Raw genomic sequence first — 6,000 nt, 5'->3', positions numbered from 1 at the left:
GGCGGTATGAGTTGTCAGCAGAACCTGATAGGGCCCATCCCACCATCAGGCTTTCCAGGATTTCCTCCTGAGGTTCTTTACCACCACGTAATCCCCTGGTTTGATGTTGTGTAATGCTTCTTCTACTGGATGGGGTAGGGCTGCTTTAACCTGCTTTGGAGATATTTTGGAATACAGAGGACATAGAAATACAATACTGCAACATGTCATTTTCATTTTGAAGAGTATCGCCTGTCACCGTGGTCCCCATGTGTCAACCTAGGAAAATGGGAATAAAAATGTTTAGGTAAGCAAGGTTTTTGATTTGGACCCATCCAAATCCCTTCAGAAGTTTTGGTTGCTCCACACGATTTCCATAGAGCTATTTCTGTTGGAAGAGAAAATGTTTGCATGCTTATTAATGACTCATGTGCTGTTTCAGCTTCATTTTCCTGGGAAATCTGTGTAAGAGAAAAGTTTTTGTTAGTAGTCATGAGATGCATTTCCTCTGGAGATCACGTCCTGTTCCTTGGTGTGTGCTTTGCATTTGCACACAGCTATTTGAGAAAGGAGTAAAATTTGTTATAGGAGAGAAACTGTCAGTAAAATCAGCAGTCAATGTAAATGGTTATAGATTGATTAGTAGCAAGTTGACAAGCTTGTGTTAGTGCATGCAATTCTGCCACCTCTGCAGATTTGTGAGGTGGTAAGCATCCGGATTTCACTACTTCAAAGTCAGACACAACTGCCCACCCCATCCTATTTATGCCTCTGTCATCTCTGGAAGAGGAACCATCCACATAATATGTGAGGGTGCATTTAGGTATGGGTGTGTCAGCAAGGTCAGGCCTTGGTGTACATACTTCCCGTAGGGCAGACAAACAACAATGTGGTGTACCTTCACCAGGTGAAGGTAACAATGTCGCCGGGTTTAGCACTGTACATCTTTCAACTGTGACATTAGACATCTGTAACAATGCACAGGAATAACGCAGCCATCTTGCTGCAGACAAGTGAGATGTGCGCTGTCCAAGCAGTATATGAGACACAGAGTGAGGAAACCAACAGACGCAGCTGTGCGTATCCCACAAACTCACTGCTGGCTTGTACAGCTTTTTCCGCAGCTGCCACTGCCCTGAGACATACTGGTAGGCCTCTGGCCACTGCATCAAGGCGTCCTGAAAAATATGCATCTGGTCTCAACTTGTCACCATGTTCCTGCAACAAAACAGAGGTCATACAGCCATTCCTTTCATCCACTGTTTGAATAAAAGGCTTTTTTGGGTCTGGCAACCCTAAAGTGGGTGCCTGCTGTAATGTCTGTTTTAGTTCCACAAATGCCCTTTCAGCCTTCTCTGTCCATTCTACCTTCTCTGATGGTGCAAAAGGTTTCTCATAAATCATGTCATGCAATGGTTGTTGCATTTCAGAATAGTTAGCAATAAAAGTCCTGCAATATGATGTCATACCTAAAAATGACTTGTTTCTTTGTAATTGGCCTTGGTATATTAGCTATTGCCTCTATTCTCTTTGGAGACAGAGGCTTACCCATTGGTGTAATTTCATATCCTAGAAAGGTTACTTTCTGGACTGAGCACTGGACTTTATTAGGGTTTACCTTATGACATTCCTTAGCTAGATGAGTAAGCAGCCGTATGGTGTTGTCTGTGCACGATTGCTGAGTCGGTGCTGGCACCATGAAGTCATCCACGTACTGCAATAAAGCAACATCATCATCCAACACAAGTTTCTGTAATGAACAATGCAATGCAGAGTTTGTAAATAGTGCGGCTCTCGCTGTACCCCTTAAATGTAAAATCAAACCAAAACTGGTTATCAGAATGGACAGGAACTCTGAAGAATGCACTTGAAATATCCACTACAGAAAACCACTGGCCGTCAGCTGGTATGTGTGAGAGAATTGTGTAAGGGTTTGGCACGTGAGGTGCCCTTGCTTGTACTGCAGCATTTCCAGCTTGGAGATCTTGAACAAACCTCCACTCTGTGGGCTGACCTGCATCTCTGACCTTTTGTACAGGAAAAATGGGTGTTCTCACAGGTGAGTGTGGGCAAGGAATAATTATCCCTTTTTCCAATAAGGCCTGAAATACTGGCCTTATTCCCTCAAGCGCCTCCCTTTTTAGAGGATATTGGGGTTTACATGGTCTATAATCACTCTTTGGGGTGATAGTTACTGGTTCACACCCTTTAATCAAACCCACATCATACTTGTCTTTAGCCCACAGGTAATCAGGTACATTGTCAAGAACTTTTTGCGGTAAATCAATACTAGCACACGTCATGTGTACTGACAAACTGTTTTGTGAGTTGAAATCTGCAGAAACAGCTTTCTGTATTACAACTCTCTCTCTCTCAGCCATGAAAAAGCAGCATAATCTCTTCTGTGTGCTGCTAACTGCTCTGAGAACTGTATGCTATCTGCCAATAGTTCCCAATCAACAGCCTCGCTGCAGGCCTTTGCAAATTCACCTGCTTTTTCTAACGGCTGACTAGTATTTTTTTGCAATGGAGATGTGGGGTACTGAATTGTCAAAATCAAAAATTTGTTCCTGCTTTCCTGTCAACTGAACGAGTGCCACACACCATGAGTCATTCCAGCATATATGGGTTAAAGTCAAAACCCTCTGTCTTTACAGAAAACCATCTCTCTTGCCACTCTCTCTCTGTTATTTCAACAGCATGAGCATGCAATCCATGTTTTCAGCTGGAATGACCTCGCTGGCTTGTGGCAATCTTATCTTCCCTTCAGCATGCAACTCTTCATTCAGAAAGGCCCATTCATACACATATAACAGAGACACACACATAGACAACATTCTGGGATCCCAACAAGAAATATTCAGGCCTTGGTTGTTACATAAGATGCTAGCATTCATTTTACACATCAAATCCCTCCCCATGAGGTTTACCGGACACGCGTCAGATACCAGGAACATATGCATAAACTCATTAACGTCATGCATACAACAGAGTGGAGCAGTAAATTCTTCCCTCACTATATGCCCCGAAGCACTCATAGATGAGTTAAACTGCCCACTCAAGGTGACAAATGGGATTTCATCTTTGCGTATGACAGAGTTGGTTGCACCAGAGTCTACCATAAACAACAATGCCTGTCCCTCAACCATTATTTCTTCGAGAGGCAGTTTAGAGTATGCCTCTCGTTCAACATCAAGCAAAGCAAGTTCTTCATTGCATAGAGCGTTTCTTTCCCTTTCACACACATCAGAAAAACAGAATTAGCAAGCAGATAATATGGCATTTGAACCGCAGAAAAAACAAGATTGGACTTACCCCCTTCCATCCGATTCTCTCTTTCCCCCTCCTGGCTTCAGTCCCCTTTTTCTTTACACCCCGCAAAGTTTCCCGCATCCGCCTGGGATTCTGGTTGCTCTTGAGAATTCAGGAAATGAAAACATTGGTTTTTCAAGTGTTCTTTCTGTCCGCAATACCAGCAAATCTTCTCTCGTTATTTTTGTTGCCAGTTCTCCTGGAAACGTTGTCCTTGTGAAGGGAAACTGTGCTGATTATGTCGTTGCTGGCCCCATTTGCCTATCTTGACAAAAGCTGAAGATAGTTGTTGATTTGCCTTTCTCTGCTTCTTTCGTTTTTCTTCGTCATGCAGGCATTCAGCATGTAGAGAATGTGTAATGACCTCACTCAGCTTTCCTGATTCCCATCCGATGCAGGTTTGCTTCACCTTTGTTGAAATTTCAGGTTGAAGTTCCCCGAGGAACATTTGCTTTAGGTAGGATTCCCAGAATGTTACCTCTCCTGTGTTGATGTTTTTATCTGGACTTCCTCCTCTTCCAAGATGCTGTCGAGGAGGATTGGTGGGTTTAGCCCAGGTGATAGTTCTTGTGCTGGCGGTGGCGGGGGTGCAGTTGGTATTCTTGGTAATGCTTCTTGTGCGGGTGGTTGTGGGAGTCTTCTTGGAGGGGGTTGGAGATCATCGTCTAGAAGAGGTACCTTTGTATAAGAGAAATGTACCCCAGGTGGGGTACGTGCAGGTGCATATGGAGGAGGAAAAAAACAGAAAGTTAGGTTCATCATGTAATGAATCTGATGTAGGAAAACATTATGCTTAATGTTTAGCTCTGACTTAGTCTGAGTCAGTTCGTCCTTGGTCTTTATCTTACTCTGTGCTCTCATTTCTCTGCCATCCGCAATGATTTTTTCCCTTAATAAAGTGAGTGCTTTTACACTGTGTTCCTTTAGGAGGAAAATCATACCTTTTCTCCCAGATTTTACGCTTTCCAATGCCCCCGTGCCCTTTGATTTGATCACTCGAGCATACACGCCATTTTCCAGATCCATTGACTTTGTACTCCCTTTCGAATTACCCTGACCCATGATCACGAACGAAATAAAGCTTACCGTATTATCTATTCAGATGCCACCACAACGGTTCTTTTCCAGATTCCGTCAGCTTTGACTTCAGAAATGGTTGAGACTCTCCCTTCCCTTAGGCCTGGGGTACGGAGCCCGAGACCTCTCGTCTCAGGGGTGATCAGTCAGTCTTTCCCAAACCTTCTGGAGTCTTCAGCTGTGGAATCCCATTCTCGTCGCCATTATTGTCGTGGAATTTTAGCCGCATCAAATAATACTCACTAAGAGTGAAAGTCAAGGATCACACAGACACACTGTCGACAGAATTTTCTTTGTCTGAATTTAATATATTCTGCAGAATAGGCTCTCACCCCCGTGGTGCTAGAAGTTTAAAAACCTAAGAGCCCCGTTTACAAGGTTGAGCACATATTTATAGTAAGATACTGAAAAACACAGTCATCCCATCTCCGCCCATGATCCAAAGATTTCATCATAGTTCCAGCGTCACTTAAAAAATAAACCTTCTATTTCAACCTTCATTCACTGGCCCCCCTTTATCTTATCTGGTAGGACTTTGCATAATGTTCTAGTCTTTGGACATTTTACTACTGAACAGATGGAAAGAACAGAAATCTTTCACTAGAACAGAAGAACAGAATTTTGCATTTAACAATTATAAGTTCATAATAGTGCTGCAACGACGCGTCGACGTCATCGATTACGTCGACTATGAAAATACGTCGACATGCGTAAAATGCGTCGACGCGTCGCTGTTTACATTCATTTCGCGTAATGGCGGCTTCTGCTCCTGGCAGTGTTATCCATACATTGATTTGTTTGTGTGCGCCACAAAATCAACAATGGCCGCAACATTTAACGTTACATTTTTATTTTCATTTAAAACGGCTTCATTTATTGTTGTGCGCGCTTGGTGGTGCCTCTCTTGTGCACGCGTGCTCTCTCTCTTTCTCTGCGTGAAGCCCCTAGACAGCTCCTCTCATACATGACACTGAATGAAAGAATTAAAAGTTGGCTGTGATTTGTACTTGCATTTTCACGTAAACGTCAGATGTTACGGGCAGAGAAGACGACTGATTCGAGTTTACCATGAAAGATTAGCAGTGTTTTCCCCCACACACAGGTTCTCTATGTGCTTGTGCGCGAGCTCTCTCTCTCCTATGCCCGCGCATGCCTTCTGTAGTAACTCTGTGTAATGGCAATTTTTTAATTTGCGCCGAATTGTGAGTTGTCATGCCACCGGGTTGAAGGTTGCTGCTGCCAGCACTTATTCAGGCCCACTCGCGTAATTTGCCGGCTTTAAAAATGTTAGCGCAGGACGCACGGGTTGCTTTTCAAAGCGCTCGCCTGTGAACACGAGTTTAGATTCAGATGCGTCTGTATTTGAGGGCGTTTGCCGCGCGTCTAGATGCGCGACCTGATACGAACCCACTTAAATGAAAATGAGACAAATCGTAATTTTTAAAAATCTAAGTCATAGATGCAATAATGAATGATCTATGAATAGTCATTATTATTCATCGTCTTTTGATAACAAAAACTTATTTGATGCAAAACTCATCAGTTTATTTAAAACGTTTCATATGAATATAATGTTTTCTTAAGTAAAACAAGTCCATTCAATATTTGTTCTTTTATGACACAAGATATTTG

This window comes from Paramisgurnus dabryanus, chromosome 8, assembly GCF_030506205.2.
Source record: "Paramisgurnus dabryanus chromosome 8, PD_genome_1.1, whole genome shotgun sequence".
NCBI classification, from domain to species: Eukaryota; Metazoa; Chordata; class Actinopteri; order Cypriniformes; family Cobitidae; genus Paramisgurnus; species Paramisgurnus dabryanus.
The sequence above is the reverse complement of the archived record's forward strand: the minus strand, read 5'-3'. Positions refer to the sequence as shown.